Here is a 19,967-nt window from a genome sequence, read left to right as displayed (position 1 = left end):
TGTTGCCTTAGTGTCAAAGGCTAAAATTAATGTATGTTTATTTCTGAGATGAAAAGCAGCTTACTAAGTAGGGAGATAAGTAAATTATGCCCCTACTTCCTAAAATTCTCTTTTAATGTTAACTCATACACCTAAAGAGATTGATGTGGAATACCTCTCAGTATTTAATATCTGACAATGCTTTGGAAAGACTTGATGTTTCTTTTTATATATTTTCCTAACTCAAAGGATATATTAAAGCCATAAGTGAGGATTGTCATGCTTTTATTCAGAAATCTGAAAGAAACCTTAATTAAAACAAGGTTTTAGGGAAGGCCATGATATGAAAGATATGGAACAATATGGTTTTAGTTAAAGAGGACTCTAACCTGTAAATCAAAGATGAAAGATTTCACTCAAGTAGAATTATATAACTCCCTTTTGTTATACAGTCGGGCCATATTTTTCATACATTTGATTTTTTAGGATTACCATTTTAATTTTAAAGACTTTTATTACATATACAAAAATGGCTCAATTCTTGGTTTAACATCTTAGAAATTTGAGACACCCTTTGAAATGCAAAATCTAAAATGGAATGTAACTCGGTATTAGGTAAAAATTATTTCATTGCACAAGGGTAATCCAGATATACAATTTAGAATTTGCAAATCTCTTTTTTAAAAGAAGATTGTCAGAAAAATGCATGCCAACCATCGTTGCTAGCTCTTGCTTCAGATTTATTCAAAGAATACCAAATAGTGAAGCCAAAGTCTTTAAAAATAGATTCCTCCTTCAAAAAGGAAAATTACAATGCTTTAATTGGAATCATAATTTGTGATGCTTATACATAAACATTATAATTACAAATCATCATTATTATTCTTCAGTAGCCCCAGGTATTTATTAAATGCTGAGTAAGAAAAAGAAAGAAGTATGATTCAAATTATCTAATTGACTTAAGTTTTACACAGTAATGTTGCCTCAAACATATTCATAGCCATCAATCTGATGACGCCAAATTACTAGGGCATCTCCCTCATTATTTGGGTTTAAAACCTAACACATGAATGAGTTAATCACATATCCTTGCATATGATACCTGACCCAGTTGTGGCAGTTCGAGAGTATTCCGAGAGACAGATAACTATGAAGAGGAGTAATCACAGATGAATGTGCTTGTAAGAACAGAATGCCAGTGCTTTTTGATTATACCGTTACAAGATGTAGCATAGCCCTCAGGGACAGCATGGAGGCTTTTGGAGAATATCAACACTTCTTTTGAAGCCGAACAGCACTTTTTGAAAGGGCAGTTTCATTTGGTTTAGTTTTCTTCAACTTATCCATGCGATTTTTATTGCCCGGAAAAGATTCCCAGTAAAAGATTACTAGAAGCGCTCCTCTCTAAACAATATCAATAATATTTCTCTGATCCATACTTTGAAATATATTCACATAGACTTTCTCATAGTCTCCTCAGAACTCACACATGATGAACAAAAGCAGTAGTTTTGAGATATATATTAATAAATAATATTAGGAGTTTAATATAATTTGATTAAAGTACCAACAAATTATTTTAAAAAATTAAATTATATAGTATAATATAAAGTTGTGTGTTACATTGAAAAATAGTTTTATGAAAAAGTAAAATAGATATTAATGGGTAGTTGAACCTGTTTTGTCTTTGTTAGACGAAAAGGGAAGCATGTTTTGAGATGAAATGCTTTAAAATATTTTAACAATTTGTGGCATCACTAGTTGTAAAGATACAGAACTTATGTTTTAGAGAGGATCAAGATACTTATGAAAAACTACTGTGAGCCACATTTTCATTACCTATTCCAAGAACTGAAATCTTGCCTTCAGTTTTCACAACAAAGCAAAATATCACACATCTCTCACAGATAACGTGGTGGATTTGAAAGCAATATATTTCCCAAGAAGATTTCAGAAACAACGGGACTTGTCTTTCAATAATTCAGTACTGTTTTATTTCCAAAGTTCTTTCATAATGCTTTGTGGATTTACTAGTTTCTTTACAGATTCCATATGGAAGTAAAATCAAATGATCATGGAGAAAGTCTCCCAGGAGACAATTTCTCTCCAATCAGCACTTTTATTGTTTTGTCCCTGCATTTATGTTTAGAACAATTTATTTAAATGCTTCTTATTCATCTTTTGAAAATTTCCTCACAAAGTCTCAGTGAAAGTACTGAATGTCTAATAGCCACAAAACAAATATGGAAAAGGCTTCTGTCTTACAAGTGATGTTCTCGGAGCTTGAAATAATCACTGTGCCAGAGTCTGGCATTGTCTTTCCTAGCAGCATCTATCCTAATAATATTGTCATGCTTAAGGAATAGGATCATTTGACTTGCTTCAAAAGTAAGAAAAAAAGTATAAACCAACACACCTGCTCATATCACCTATGCTAACAGGTGTAAGCATTTCACAGTTGTCTTCAAAACTAATCATCAACGTGGTTAATAATAACCATCAAATCTTCCTTGGATTCCCAATGATACAATTATATTTTGGTCTCATACAGTACGTTGTACTGTTTTATGCCTTTGAATTGAGTATTAGAAGCCATTAAATCACCTTCATCAACACCATCACTAAAATATGTAATGGACTTCTATAAGGCCTTCATCCTGGTCATGTTGACATTGCAAATCATAGCACCTGTGTCTGAACAGCTTGTTTTTACTCCACCAAATGTTTTTGGAGCATAGCATGATTGTGTGAACAGACTACAAAATTTTTAGGTAGATGTGGTTGACTCATACAAGACATTAGAACTTGGTTCCTTCATGTTCATGTTAACTGCCACTAATTTTTTTCAATTTTTTTCACCTGAGTGGTATTATGTGTGAATTAAACAATAAATTAATCTGTTATTAATTTGCTGAATATAGTTATATCAGAAGACTGAAGCATATAGAGTTGTTTGGATTTGATCTCAGTGATAAAGGGTTATAACAATTTCCCCCACCACCTAAATTTTTAAACTGGAACATTTAGAAACTACAAAGTGAATTTACCACACAGTGCCAATATTCCAACCAATGAAATTTACTGTATACCCTAAGTCATCTTCCGTTATTCAAATGCCAAAACCAAATGACCATAGCTAAATCAGAATAGTTTTTTAAATATTTGCTTCATGTTTCCTAAGTAGAAGTAATCTTAACAACTTGTTTCCTGAGATCTTACTACTTATATTTCCTTTATGTAAATAATTATGTAGATAATTCTTATCTTCCTTTTTTATCTCTTCAATTTTAAGAACCACTTGCCTTTTAAAATATTTTTAATCTTTCTTATCTTGACAGAGAAGATTTTGTGTTTTGGTTTACAATTTTGGACTTTACACTTTGTTTCCTTAATACAGAATTTTTTTTTTGCTTTCCTATCAAGTTTTCCACCATTCTCATAATTATCTAGTTGTGTTATACTAGTTATTTACATAGAGAAGATTATCCTTAAACTTTTTCTTGTCTTTTGGAGGACACTATTAACATCCAAACCCACAAGCATGAGCCCCAACCTGAAGAAAAATAGCAATGTAAAAAAAAAAAGCCAAATAGGACAAAACATTAAATCAACTCAAATAGGACAAAACATTAAATCAACCCAAATTAGGAGTAAGATCTTTCCAGACTATTTAAAAACTACTGGAGTCCTTTTATTTTCCCGTTTGGTATTTACACACACTGGAAGCAAATATCATGACATCCAATAAAGCAAAGAAAGTCAAATGTTTTGTGGCACACTGTGGCACAGCCTTCGGGCTTCATGAAAACACCCTTTTTGGATTTGACACTGATGACAATTGATAGAGGACTTGCAGCAATGGACTGCTATTTCTTACAGTAAGGTGGAACAATTAAGAAAAAGAAGACAAAAAAATTTAAAATCTGAGGAAGAACATGCTGATACCCCTTCTGTGTATGCAAAGATTGTTTTGAAGATAAAAATCTCAGAGTCTCTTTGCACATTGTAAGAAACTGAAACTCTTTCTGGAGAAGCAATGTGTTTATCTCCACAGCAGACAGGTCCTATGAAATGATCCTTCCAATGGCTGCTGAGTTTAGCAACCATTTTCTTTCTTTTTTTAAAAAAATGACCATGTTGTTAATGGTTTCTTTTGAAAACAAATATCCTGATATTTTCAAATAAGGTAGGCAGGGCAAGCAGGAAACCAGTATTCATTACTCTTGTGATTAAACACTCTAGACCAGCTTAGGGATGACTATGCCAATAATCTGTAGTTTCTAGCTTAGTATAAAGTTAAGTCTTTTCTATTGTGGTCTGATATCTGTTTTGGTAATAAGGTCAGTTTGTTGTCTTCCATACACCAGTGGTTTTGCCCTTAATTTTTTTGGCTAATGTACACCAAGATTTGTCATACAGAGCTGCTGAGAAAAATAGATGTTGCCAAACTTCCTTTCTTAAAATTGTGCTGCCAGTGCTGTTTTCCCAGATGTGAAAAATAATTATCTAATAAAGAATTAATACCAATAACAATACCATTTAGAACATGCTCTGGAATGTTCACCTTTTACTTTCTGATTTCTTTTTGTACTTAAAAATATTAAATGGAAAATTTAATGGTGTGTTCCATATTATTGTTGATGTTAATGTCATGACTTATTCACAGAGGATGAAAGATTCCTTTTTTGTGTGTTTTCTACTGAATTAGATTTTCCTCTAGTCCTAGTATGAATAAAAGCTATTTGAAGTAAAAGTGTTCTTATTTTTCTACCTCTTGGTACCTAACATTAGTCTCTGAATACCAGATACTTGGCAAACATTTTTTAAATAAAGAAAACATAACTCATTATAAGTCACAATAGCAGATCCTATCCTACATTCAAAAATGAAAAAATGAAGAAGTACTTGCAAGTAAATCACTTTTCTTCCTCCCCCCTTTTTTTTTGCACCCAGTGGTGTTCTGGTCTTTTTCCTGGCTCTGTGCTCAAAGATCATTCCTGGACATGGACTATATGCGGTCTTGGGGATTGAACTTGGGTCAGGCATATGTAAGGCAAGCACCCTACTCACTATACTATCTCTCTGGTCTCAAAGTAAATAACATTGAGAAGAATGTGGGAATTCACAAGAGAAGAAAAAGCTGTTGTTTTGATGTAATTTGTAGGTCAAGATAAAGAATAATAATAGCTAACCCAAATTAAGCACCTATAATGTACCTTCTACCCTGCTGAGAACAGTACCTTAGTCTCATTTAAAAAGAAGAATATTGAACATGGAAAAGGTTATTGCTTAAAGATAGTGAAAGAGACTTATATCCTTATCTTGTGCCTGTTTACCTTGAAGAAAAGCCCTATCTCTGAATGGCATGTTAATATGTCAAAGATGGCACATTAAAATTGTGATTTGACTAGAAATATTATGATTAACTTTCAGAACAGACAGTATGCTCAGACCCTGCTAACAATATGATATTATTGAGTTATCATTTTTAAATCAATCTTCTCATTGTGAATAGATTTATACAATAAGCATAAGTTACAAAACCTTTCTTTTCCTCCTAATTCAAGGTTTTTCTTTAATATTACCAAGAACCCCAAAATGGCTTTGGCATACATATTCCAGGAATTCTTGAAATCTATTCCAAGATAGATACTTTTTTTTATTTTAAACCCCCATGCAATGTTTAACAGTCTAAAACATAATTGTTTTTATGGACAATGGTTTGGGTTACTTCTGGGAAAAGATAGTAATATTGTGTCTAATAGAAAGTAAACAGGTATGAAGTGGGCATTCTATTTAAAGGATAACCACCTTTTGTTAAATCATATTTGTCAAATGGCAAATGTTACTTCATAGTTCTTTGTCTCTTCCATGTTACCATGGTGAAAATATAGAGTAGCTCTGTAGCACTGTCGCACTCTTGTCCCATTTTGTTCATCGATTTGCTCAAGCAGGCACCAGTAACATCTCCATTATGAGACATGTTGTTACTGTTTGGGGCATATCAAATATGCCACGGGTAGCTTGCCATGCTCTGCTGTGTCGGCGGGATACTCTCGGTAACTTGCCGGGCTCTCTGAGAGGAACAGAGAAATCGAACCCAGGTTGGCCGTGTGCAAGGCAAACGCCTTACCTGCTGTACTATCGCTCCAGCCGAAAATATAGAGTACCAATAAAAAATAAGAATTTGTGCTATTTCTAAAAGTCATTTATAATCAAAAGTCTACATAATTTACTTCATTAGTTTGCAATTAGAGTTCTTTGACAGAAAATTTCAAACATTGTAATTCTCCCTCAGTCTTGTATTAGCAATATCAATTCCTTTGATCTTCCGTTGCCCATAAGTGAATGGGTCATTCCTCTCACATCCTGATACATTGGAAAATCCTAATAGCTATTCTTTCAAATATTGCAAAAAGAGTAAATTAATTATTTTTATTTTTCAAGACAAATGGAGATTAAAGAAAATAAAAATTGTATTTACCTTAGATCATGACATCTAAAATTTCTATTACGACTAGAAAGCGCACTATTATCATCTGTATAATTCATTTTTACTATTTTATTTTATTGCCATTGCTTTGACTGGATCGATAGCACAGCAGGTAGGGCATTTGCCTTGCACATGGCCAACATGCGTTAGATTCCTCCGTCCCTCCAGGAGAGCCCGGCAAGCTACTGAGAGTATCTTGCCCACACGGCAGAGCCTGGCAAACTACCCATGGCGTATTAGATATGCCAAAAACAGTAACAAGTCTCACAATGGAAACGTTACTGGTACCTGCTTGAGCAAATCAATGAACAATGGGATGACAGTGCTACAGTGCTACAGTGCCATTGCTTTACAATATTACATAAATAACAAGAGACCAGCTTCATACCTCAATGAATTTATAAGCCACACCACATCCACCAGCAAGGTTCTAGTACCATTTATCTCTGTAAACTATCTGCTTGACCTGTAGCTCAGCCCCTCCCCCAAATCCCAAGTCCCCATTCTTCTTTCCCTCTGATAATCACCGTTTTCTTATCAGAACCAAACATTTATTTTTGTTACATTGTGATTAATAATTTGCTTCTTTTCTTTATATTCCACATGAGTAACATAATCTGGAATTTACTTTTTTTTTCTCTCTCTGGCTTATTTTCCTTAGCATAAGGAATTTCCTTTCAAATTCTATACGTTATCACAAATGGCAAGATTTCTATTTTGTCCATATGAGAGTATATGCCATACTTTTTCCATCATTAACTCATCAGTGGGTATTTATGTTGTTTCCTTTTCTTGACTATTGTGAATAGTGCTTCAGAAATACAAATACATAGGTCATTGGTAGTCCACACTGAGTGGGCTGGGAAGCAGTGAGTGCTGTATTGATGTTTTTCAGTTGTTTAAAGGGGTAACTCTTGAAGTTTATTCAGTACTTTTAAAATCTAACATTGTCCTACATATATGTTTTGTCTTTTCCCTCAAAAATATTTTCAAAATAGGGCTGGAGCGATAGCACAGCAGGTAGGGCGTTTGCCTTGCATGCGGCTGAACTGGGTTCGATTCCCAGCATCCCATATGGTCCCCCGAGCATCGCCAGGAGTAATTCCTGAGTGCGAGCATCTCCAGGAGTAATTCCTGTGTGCATGAGCCAGGAGTAACCCCTGTGCATCGCTGGGTGTGACCCAAAAAGAAAACCAAAATATTTTCAAAATAGTAAGGTTTAAAACCTTAAGCTATGATGTAGTAAATTTATCTAATTTTGTAATTAAATGTCTTAATAACTGTATACTTATGAAGATACTTTTTACTTGGTAGTGAGGACACTAGACCGCCACAGAGTATGATTATTGTGGGGCCAGAGAGGTAGTACAGAGGGTAGGGTGCTTGTCTTTAACATGGCTGACTTAGGTTTAGTTCCCGGCCAGAGCTAGAAGTAGAAGTAAGCCCTGAGCACAGCCCAGTGTGAGGGGGAGGGGAATTGTTTTAAGAAATTAAAGTGTATTAGGTACACTATTGTTTGCTTAATCAAAGAATATTTACAGTTATGTGCTGTAATTTCAAACTTAAAGTGTTCCTATGAAGGGAGCAATTTTTAGATTAAGAAAAAAATGAGGCTCAAATGCCAGTTAAACGTGCCCAAAATTTTTACTGCTATCCATAATATTTTGTCCAATGTCACTAATCTCCAGCTGAATACCAATTTATATTATGCATATTGAGTCTTATTCTTATAGCAACACAATTGGAAGAACACTGGCAATTTACTATGTCAAAGAAATTAAATTTTCATCATCACTCTCTGACATACCTACAAAAAATATATTATTGAAAGATGGATTTGGATTTACAGTTTTATGCTACTAGGAATGAAGGAGATTGTATGAAGATTAAGGTACTTGCTATATGCGGCAGACGCTAGTTCAAATTGTTTTACCACTCAGGGACCCCCCCAGGACAAAGCAGTGACCCCCCCAGGACAAAGCAGTGACCCTGAGCACAGTGAGGTGCAACCCAGACCAATCTTCCAGCCTCCAACACACACAGAAAGTGTACAAAAAGTCTTTTTTTTTAAATTATGACCTTTCTGCTTTCCTATAGTTCTATAGTACAGATAGAATATATATCCAAGAAATATGTTTTCTGAATTACACATATATATTATATTCATAACAGTATTTGGCAAAAGAAAGGTAGGATTTGAAGTGTTTGTTCATGTTCCCATGATCTTTAACATCTGCCAGAGCAACATTCAATTGAAGCCATGTAATGTTGGAATTTGAAAAGATAGATAAAACTTGTAGGCATGCTAAAAAGCCTCGGAGAATTGTCACCAAAATTGAAATTAGTTTTACTTCTTTCTGTCTTGATGTTTTGGTTTGGGGGCTGCACCTAAAAGTGCTCAGAAACAACTCCTGGCTACTATAATGCATGCTGATGGCCCTGAGTTTGGTCCTGGGACTTCATGGTTCTTATCCACCCACAGAACTTACAAGCACTGCTCTAGTGTCCCAAGCACAGACATGGCCCCAAGGTACAGAATAGCAGTGCTGGAAAAGCCCTATATGGAAAAAAATTGTGTGTGTGTGCATGTATGTGTGTGTACACCTATGTACATATACATTTTTAAAAAATATTCTGTTACTTTGGTGTCTGCTTATTGTCGAGTCTTGCTTTGCACTTTAATCTTCACACATACAGCTTATAGTGTCAGGAGAGTGCTCTATGATTTAAAATACTCAAACATTTACATTCTCCTCTGAAAAATTATTAGTGAAAAAAATTTTAAGTAGAATTTCACCTGTAGAGATTACACATTGTCTGAATTGAGGACATATCCCTTTTGATCAAAGTTGTATTTACTTCTGCCAGAAATCCCAGGCATTTAACCACTTGTGGTCATTTTAATGAACATGTGGCTGCTGTTTTGACCATATGACTAATATGAATTTAAATTGCAAATTTATGTGCAGGCTTAGAAACTCTTGGGAGAAACAATTTTGTTTTCCTATCTGGTTTCCACCAAGAAGCAACCAACTTCCTTCTTGTCATCCTGTTGTCATTTGGCAGATGTTCTGTTATTTTTGTCGTTGTTGTTTTGTGGCATTTTAGTCTACCCTACCACTTAGTATCAGCCTTCAAAAATCCTAAATTTATTAAGAACCTGCTTGTAACAAATTTCCGCTATCAATTTCTGTACTTCATCAATCCCATTACTTATCTCTTGTCACTTTATAAGTATTAAAGTACAGTCCTTAAATTACTTACATTGGCAACTCTCCATAACCCTATTGAAAGTCAATTGTAGCATCAGCCCTTTTGCCTACTATTATTTTTCAATCCCTAACCTTCCTAGTATTGGAGGTTTTCCTGGCCTTGGTGGATTTATTTCTATATTTAGAGAAAAATTAATATAGCCTTGATTTACCTTTATGGCAAAAGTATTGCAGCTTGATTGTTTTTTTCACATTGAAAGCATTGGAAGTAGCCTTGGATTATTTAGATAAAATGAGACCATTGTATATCCAATATCCATGGTCACTTTTATATCTCATCTTCTGTGAATTTTTCATATCATGAAGTTGACACTTGAGTTTCTCAATGCCTAATCATTCCAGCCTTTAATGTAGCTTCTCACTCTGGGCAGTGACTGCTGATTACCACAGTTTTCTCAAACAAGAATTGCGAAAAAGTTTGCAGTCCACTCCACGAGTAAGAGGAACATCTGAAGCACATAACTCATCTGTCAAGAAGTGATGATTCCTAATTAGCTATTACTTCTATGCCCTCTTAAAACTACCTCTTAGTTTTGTGATACGAATGGTACTTTCTATGTGCTTAGTATCATGACTTAATATGAAAAGAGGAAGGAATAGTAGTGAGTGGTGGTTGTCTAAACCTTAGATATGAGGATAGGGTTACACGGGCATCATTTGCTTCTCTCTCAAAACATGATAGGAAAACAGATACGCATCACATGTCAGAGAGCAAAAGATTTGGGCTAATGTTTGGCAGGAACATACATAGCTGAGGTTTCATTTCTTTGCTCTCTAGTACATATTGTGGCCATGTTAAAGTTCAGGCTTCACATTCCTTTCTGGTGAAGAAAGGGATTTAATGAATATGCTGTGATTTCTAGATGCTAAATGACATGCATCTTCCTCTCATTTGGCCACCCCTTTTAAAAAATACCTTGGATATGTTGCGCATGGCAATCTTTCCAACTTAAAAGTACTTATTGAGAAGGAAGAGGAATCATTGCTGTGGGGCCAAAACATTTTCCCTCAAAAAAGAATGTACAAGCACACAAAAAAGATGTGGGATTTTTATGAATCATATCCTGTAATTTTTCACTTTTTTTCCAGCTACCTCCTTCTTAGAACAGTATCCAAGAAAACCAAAGAAAACTATTTGTGCTGTGAGCAAAAATTTTGCCAAATTGAATTACATAATTCATCTAGCAGATTTGATGAGTTCCTGGATGCAATTTGCAAATTTGCATTTTGGGCACAAGGAAATAATGCATTTGTTATATATGAAAAAACACAGTTCTTGTTACAAAACCATATTTTGTAACTGCTCAGGAATGTCTCTGTATGTAAAAGAGTACATAAACTTAGTCATGAAAATTAACTATTTATCATTTATACTACAGGATATTTGAGTCACCAAGCTATGGAATCAAATTTATGAGTTATTAGAAACTAGGCTTTTTAATAAAATAATCATATTAAAATACTGGTCAAATATGTTAACTAAATATGATTTATATCATGAAATGTAAGATGCTGGACTATGAAAGCACAAGATGAGAGTACAAATATTTTTCATCATAGTCTAAATGACAATAAACTTGATTATCAAGATATCCATTTCAAAAGACATCTATCCTGAATAACTAAAAACAGAGAAAAGAGTTAAGGAGAGTCCGACCCCACTCCTAAAGTTGCTTTTTCAGAAAACCCTGGATAGCCTCCATAAATGATTCCCACATCTTCCTTTCATTGCCTTAATTCCTGCCCTTATGCTTTACATTATCCAACAAAAAATAAACAGTCAAAACCCTAGAATCCCCAACCTTGAACTCTCAAAACAGCAGAACCCACACAACAGATCAATAATCTGAGACTTATGGAGTTCTTTGTCATAGCTATTAAGAAGGACTACAGTTTGTTGTTTTCTAGTTTAAAATATATTCCCACATTTTAGATTATTTTACTTTCCCTTAATATTTCTGACCCATGTTCACCATTGAAGCTTATGGTGAAAATATATTGGGCAAGTCCAATAAATTCACAGAACTCTGTCAAAGTAATTCATAAATTCAATCATTAAGGTTCTTCAGTCCTCTGCCCCAAATTGTCATGGCCCCAATGATATAGCAATCATGTATTTTATATGAAGAGAGTCATTTACTTCATAGAGAATAATATAAATTTACTTAGGGAAAGCTGTGCATTTGATTGAAACTCATCGATCAGCAGGGAAATGCATACAAGCAAAACGAATATGACGGGAAAGCACCAGAAGAAGAAAATGCTTTAGAAATGAAAGCTAAAAGAAATATAAGAACAAGTTTTTGCTTTACACCAACACTGAAGAAAAATCTTCAAAAGGAGTTACATATTATAACTGTTATGACTGATAATATGTGTTCTGGTAAAAATAGAAAAGAAATTTTTTGCCCCTCTTCATCTGCACTGAATCAAAATTGAAAAGAGAATGTCTTGTTCTCTGAGGTTCTAAAACATAGTGAAGTCTGTGCAGATCTACAAACTGAGATCATAATTGATTTTTAGAGATTCTCCACATAGAGGATAGGACTTTGACAGTTCCCACAATGAAGTCTCCCTGGCATTATCTAGAAACACAGTACAGAATGTTAACTTAATAACTAAGAATATTTTGAGCCGAGTCATATTAAGGAAGAGTCTCATTCGGCAGCTGCTTATAGGTCAACTAAAAAAGGGACTAAAATATCACTAGTGGAAAAAGTATAGTGATTTGATGCCAGTTAACACAAATATGCACATGGCACTTTTTACATAACAGGCAAAAACTCAGTTGGCCCCAAATTCCTCAAAACAAACAGCACTACGAGTAGAAAAAGGCACTTATCATCCAAATGAGCAGGACTCCAAAGAGAAATTTTCCCTCAGATAATGTGGCTGCTAGATCTTCCTTCTGAGAACCAACAAGTCATTGTTTCCTGAAGTCAACAGGTTCAGGGGAGGTTACCAAGAAAAGGTGAATTCTAAACAATTCATAATGAAAACTTGGTTCTGGAAAGATAGCACAGTGGATAGGGTACTTGCCTTGCACTTGGTTGACCCAGGTTCAATTCGCACCATTTTATATGGTCTCCTGAGCACAAAAAAAGGAAGGAAGGAAGGAAGGAAGGAAGGAAGGAAGGAAGGAAGGAAGGAAGGAAGGAAGGAAGGAAGGAAGGAAGGAAGGAAGGAAGGAAGGAAGGAAGGAAGGAAAGGAAGGAAAGAGAGAGAAAGAAAGAGAGAAAGAGAGAACAAGAAAAAGAGAGAGAAAGAAAGAAAGAAAGAAAGAAAGAAAGAAAGAAGGAAGGAAGGAAGGAAGGAAGGAAGGAAGGAAGGAAGGAAGGAAGGAAGGAAGGAAGGAAGGAAGGAAGGAAGGAAGGAAGAAAGGAAGAAAGAAAGCTCATTTTGATATAGCAAGAGTGGAAGGGTGAAGCTCCAGGTGAATTTTGTTGGTCACTTTCAATCACACCCCTGGAACATGTAGCCAATCAAAATTCAGGGACAGCCTCAAGTGGCATAGGGCAGCAGATTAAGGCCCCAGTCCCACTTGTCTCTCTCTTCTGCACTCTCTCAGACTCGACCTGCATCTCCCTCTCTTTGAAGATTGCAAAATCAGGTAGGTCTCGCTGGCCTCCAACAGATGGCAGAGCACAGTCAGAGTAGGACCAGGCTCCAGCAGCCCAGACTGGGAGCAGAATAAAGGAGAGCTTGGATGCAGGAAAGGTGCTGAGCACAGGAGTCCCACCCAACTCACCAATGGCCAGAGAATCAGAAAGCGAACAGTTGGGAGGCCCAGCGACAGATAGAGAGCAGAGGAGTCTTGCTCACACACACGTGGCCCTGGTCGGAGACTGAGAAAAGTGTACAAGGGGTAGAGAATAGCACAGGGACAGGACTTGACCTTGTTCCCGGGAGGCAAGTAGACAGCATGTGACAAGTCAGGGAGGCATTTTACCAGCTGGACCAACGTCAGGGATAGGATCCATGACTTCGTTCATTGGGTAAGGGAGAGGCCTGACCCATCTACTTAAACTGTACAATAAACTATAACTTTTACTCTTCAGAGCTTTGTATGCAAATCTTTCATATAGTTCTCAAGAATGCACCAGCACATGAAAATTCACTTTTGCACTAAGTTTATCTCCAAAATGATATTTAGTACAGAAAATCATAAAAAAAACTAAAGAAGAAAAATCGGAAATATCCTACTTATATGGAAACTTGGAATGGGGCCAGTGATAAGAAAATGGAAACAGTGCTATTGTCTTTAATGAGAGTAATTAATGATATAAAGCAACGAATAATGAAAAATTTGTGGAACAAAAAAATCTCAAATAATTTGACATTTTGTTGTATTCTGTTCATAAATTAGAGTCCTTGTTACAAATACTGTTATTAGTAAAAATTTCGTTGACTTCAAACACTTCTAAAGTAATATTTAAAAATAGTTCAGTCAAAATATTAAGTAAATTATAATATTAAATTTAAAAATTAAATAAGTAATAGATAAAATATTTTCAGTTTAAAGTATTCCCCCAAATAGTCTAAGTATTCAGTTGGAACAAACCTGGGGCTTTGACTGTAGAACTGAAGGTACCAAGTGTTGCAGGAAGGAGGGTGAGAAAGGAGAAGCAACCTACAGTGACATGAGTACAACGGTGGAAGTACAGTTGTGTGTACCATGAACATTAATACTACCATAATATTACCTTAAAATCAAAAACAACAGTCTAGAATACCCACAAATCACCCAGCCCTGATTGTGAGTCACTGTCACTGTCACTGTCATCCCATTGTTCATTGATTTGCTGGAGCATGCACCAGTAACATCTCCATTGTGAGACTTGTTGCTACTGTTTTTGGCATATTAAATACGCCACGGGTAGCTTGCTAGACTCTGCTGTGCAGGCAGGATACACTTGGTGGCTTGCTGGGCTCTCTAAGAGGGATAGAGGAATCAAACCCAGGTGGGCCACGGTACTATCACTCAAAACTGGATTCAATATATATTAATTCAATGATTATATCTGAGAATAATTAGGTTATGGGGCAGAATGAAGAAGGGCCCGAATACTCAAGGTTAGAAATTGCGTTGGCATGGAATCCTTTATGATTTTATGACTTTCTCAGTAGAATCCCACAATATCCTCCAGAGGGGAAACTGGATCAGAGAACTCTGAGGCAACGTAAAAGAAGAGAGAGCTAAATATTTCCTATCCCTCTCGAATATTAATTTTTCTATTTTGTAGTTTGGAAAACAGTGGCAACTTTTGGCCACTAGAGGATTATTTATCCTACTGATGGTTTTTGTGAACATCCAGTACATGGACATTCATGTTTAAGCTAGAGCGATAAAAGGAAAAGAAGTGATATGAAACCTTATACAGAGAATATAAGGAAAGATAAATTAGAGCATACAAATGGATCAGTAAGAGTTCAGCAATATGTGCTACTCACTAGGAATTTTATTTAAATATTTCTTAATCAGTTTATGATGATTGATAGCACAGCAGTTGGGCTTTCGCCTTTCACGCCGCTGACCTGATTCCTCCGCCCCTCTCGGAGAGCCCGGCAAACTACCGAGAGTATCGAGCCCGAGAGGCAGAGCCTGGCAAGCTACCTGTGCGTATTGGATATGCCAAAAACAGTAACAATAAGTCTCTCAATGAGAGACATTACTGATGCCCACTCAAACAAATCAATGAGCAACGGGATGACAGTGACAGTGACTTCTTAATAGCTTATTCCTCGGGTTACAGGACAAGGACACAAACATGATGTCTAAAGAACGCTGTAAATATCCTGTATTACTCTAATGAAAAGAACCATGCTGCTATGGATAGCCTGCTCTAAACTACTCCCATTAGAACTTCAGAGCCTCAGATACACCCAGTGTTAACATAAAAATAGATTCCTGAAGTACTGATTTCAAAACCTGATCAAAAAACAGGTTTTGTTGCTCAGAAAAACAAGAGCAGAAAGAGGTGGGGAAGCATGTCAGTAGACAGGCATGATGGCCAAAATAGGTTGCTTACGTCAAATGATGTATAGGAAGCACTGACAAACTGCTGGATATAGAATGGTTAAAAGACCAGCTTTTGACTGGGGGAAGCATAACTGTTGCAATGTTTAATTTCTAAAGAATTTGCAAGCTGTAGGTGTAGAGAGAACAAGATGGAAGAGGGATGGTGTAACATAAGTGAAGTGATGATAACTTCTCTTGGCACAACAAACACTAAGCCGAACACTAGATTGTGAACTAGGACCTCTAATCCAAAATAATAGAAACAAGTTTAAAGATTTTTAGGGCTGGGGACATATAAAATATATAAATATTGGGGAGAATGAGAAGAGGAACATATTTTACATGAAAGTGCACATTTTGTCTAGTTAATGAACATAAGGAAATCCTCTTCTACTCTTTCCACATGTCTTTTCCCACATGTAATAGATTTTTCAAGTTCTAGAGAATGTTCCAGCAAGCTGCCTTCTACGCCTTAGAATTTTCTAGGAGTGAAAGCATCTTTAGGTGCTTTTCTTTTATTCCCTTAGAAAATTTGTGTAAAAATGGTGACAGATTTTATATTTTAACAACGAAGAGATAATCAGCAGTCTCCAGCACTAGTTTTTTAAACGACTGAAAAAATTAAGTATACTCTACAATTTTTTCATTTAGTGCCTTAATATAACAGAAATTCAAAAACTTTCTAAAGTAAATGGTTTATTGGTTGTTCATGGATCTCTTCTTGATACTTTGGTGAGAGTAAATGAAATATCTATGGCATGGCATTTATAGTTACAGAAGATTATTTTAGTATATTCTTAGAATGGGCAATACATGGTGACCAAATGACCCAATTTATTTATTTTTTTAAAAACACGACCCAATTTAAAAATCTGCAAATTTCTCCCAGTATCTATGATTCAGGCTTCTTTTACTGTTTGAAGAATTTTCTATTTTTATTGTATACCATACTCAGGTTTTGTGACTTTCATTAGGTATTAACAATCATGATTTCTGAAGGGTAGCATAAGTATAGAACTAATGCATGACTTGTTCTTGTGTGGTGGGATTGGGTCCAATGATATTTTAAGGCAGTTATACTGAATATCATTAGAAATAAACTCTGCCTCTATAGGAGATAACTCATCATCTATTAATATGCAGAAATTATTTAGTAAGGAAAAAGTGGGTTTTTTTCTGGGTTTGTAATTACATGGTAGGTGTAGGTGAGCAATAGGCTTAATGTTTAGAAAATAAATTTATTTTAATAATTTAACTAAGGTTAGAATTTCAAAACTGTACATACTACAGCTAAACCTATTATCCCATCATCTCCAACCTCATATGCTACACATGACCAACAAGTTGAAGCCATTTAAATTATCAATTAGTCCTGGACACTGGCATAGTAATAACTGAGCAGTACCAACTGAAAGTATTTATTGGACACTTACAAAATGCCAAGTTCGACACTAAGCAATTAACAATTTTAATATGCACAACAACACCATGGCATAACTCCCAATGTAAACCTTTCCCTACTGACAGAGGTTGTTCAGATGGTACCTTGAATATCCTGACACAGAGACTTTTTTGTTATCCTACCCCAGGGAATAAATTACCATGTTAAATGTGGCTCTCTGATTCTCTTTGCTCAATGGATTGGTCTGGAAGTAGACATGCAACTTTTTTCTAGCCAACAAAATATATGAGGATATCTTCTGGACTGGGTTTCTAGAAGGATTATTTTCTTAACATAAAGAGACAAACAAGCCCAGCATAGAACTTTGCCCATTTTTCTTTCCTCTTGCCTGAAACATGGACACAAAACTTGCTGATCCATTGGCCACGTTGTAACTCTGAATTGAGAGACCTGAGAAAGAAAAACAATATTGTGGAGCCTCACAATTCACAAAGGATGCAGAAAGACCCTCTGTCCTACCACTGTTTATAGTATAGAAATTGGTACATCAGTGTTTGGCATTAATTTTGTGAGGGGGAAACCCCTTGATTCTTTAAGCATCATAGGCAGATTTTTCATTTTATATACAACAAAATATATTAAAATACCTAAAATATAATCTATAATATGCAACCATTGCATAATTTTATTGATATTTTTATCAAATAAAAACCACAAGCCAATTCTAAAAGATGGCTCAATGGTTTAGAAAGTGCCCAAGGCTAGTGTATGTGAGTTAATCCCAGCACAAATTACAACCCCATATTCTGAAGTTCCCAGTGAGGGGAAAATATAAAATAGAATTCACAAACCACCAAACATTTGCTGACCCCACTAGTAGATAACTATAAGCTCTTTCTCATCAAGTTTGAGTCTTGAGCAAAACTTACCGTTTTAGATTTTTTAAGGAATAGGGGACAAAACAATAATTTTCAGAAACCCTAGGGCCTTTGTTTAAATAAGAATGTATCATAAACTCCAGGATAGCAGATTGGTGTAAAATTTAATGATACACTCTAGGATAACAAATACTTAGAACTTTGAAAAGAGTCCATGACAGTGTTGGCAGAAACAACTGAGTAATCTGAAAAAGAGATCTTGGAATGGTATAATTCCAAAAGCATCTGACTTATTGAAGAGAAATCCCCAACTGATTATAAATTGTTAATGTTAGATTTATGAAAAAGTTCATAGTTTTAGTATGTTCATTGCAAAATAGTTTCATTTTCTTTCTAATGTGCAACCTCATTTACACAAATGAATCTTTTTCCACTCCAGCTTTTTTCTTTTATTAATCTGATACATTTCCAAGAGCACATTATTCTCAGCCAAAGAAATTGAAATTGAGATAACTTCTCTATATTTCAAACAATTAAAAAAAGGACAATTACTGAGAAATACATATTCAAGATTCTGAAAGACCATGTTATATACTTCATTAAATTTCAAAGTGCTTGAAAATAGCAGTAAGGTATATTTGTAGAGATTTGATTTTTTTAAATTTTCTTCTCTTTTATTTTGATACTTATGTGTAAAAATTTCCAGTTTAAACTATTGTTTCTCAAAATAGAAATATATAAGTATAACGATTACTATTACACTTTTTCTGACATTGGGAAACGTTTTTCTGACATTGGGAAAAATACCACTGTATCAGTGCAAGCAAAGTACATGAAATTAATGTGTTCTTTTTGTCACTTGTAGTAAAGTCATGTGAATCACTGAAGTGCATGTAATTTAATGGTTTGGCATCACCCAATTATAGTCTGAAAATAAATTTAAATTAGAGGAAAAAAAACCTGACTACCCCAGAAGAACTGAAATACGAGTAGCCCTTTGGAGTTACCCAGCACTAAGCTAAAATGGCCACCACACTTTATAGTCATATCTTGACCAGACATTGGATGTGGGATACTTCATGAAAGCTTACTGTGGCAGAATGTCCTTTCCAGCAGAGGCAAAGGCCTGGAAGTTCAGATGTAAAGAAGACTAATATATTTACCATAAAACAGGATCTGGATGGCTCGTGTGCTTATCCACTTTAATGTTCCTACTTGGTTCTGCTACTATGGTAGATTCTATGGCTAGTGACACTGGGCATGCTTTATATTTGTTTGCTTCTTTGTGTTTGTTTTGGGTCCATACTCTTCAGTGCTCAGGTGTGACTACTGGATCTGAATTCAGGGAAACATATGCAGTGCCAGGGATTGAACCTGGGTCTGACCCTGGCAAGGGAAGAGTCCTGTCTGCTGTACTATCACTCTAGAGCTTAAATTGCTTTTAAGAATGCAATTCTTTAAAAAAAAAAAAAAAAACACTAGCTCCAGCTAGTGCTGGAGCAATAGCACCAATAGGTAGGGCATTTGCCTTGCATGCAGCTGACCCTGGTTCGATTCCCAGAGTCCCATATAGTCCCCCGAGTACCGCCAGAAGTAAACCCTGACTGCATGAGTAAGGAGTAACCACTGTGCATCGCCAGGTGTGACCCAAAAAAGCAAAATAAATAAATAAATAATAAGAATGCAATTATCAGAGTTAGAAAGATGCAACATCAAGTAAAGCATTTGCCTTGTACACAGTCAGCCCCAGTTCAATTCCCAGCATTGCATATGGTCCCCCAAACACTGCCAGGATTTATCCCTGAGCATAGAGCCAAAAGTAAGTAGTGAGCACATCTAGCTACGTCACTGACCACCACTACCCTAACCCCACACAAATAATGCCATTCTAAGTTAAAAGACGGGTTTTAATTCAACATTCCAC

Source organism: Sorex araneus, chromosome 1 (genome assembly GCF_027595985.1).
Source record: "Sorex araneus isolate mSorAra2 chromosome 1, mSorAra2.pri, whole genome shotgun sequence".
NCBI lineage: Eukaryota > Metazoa > Chordata > Mammalia > Eulipotyphla > Soricidae > Sorex > Sorex araneus.
This window is presented reverse-complemented; position numbering follows the sequence as displayed.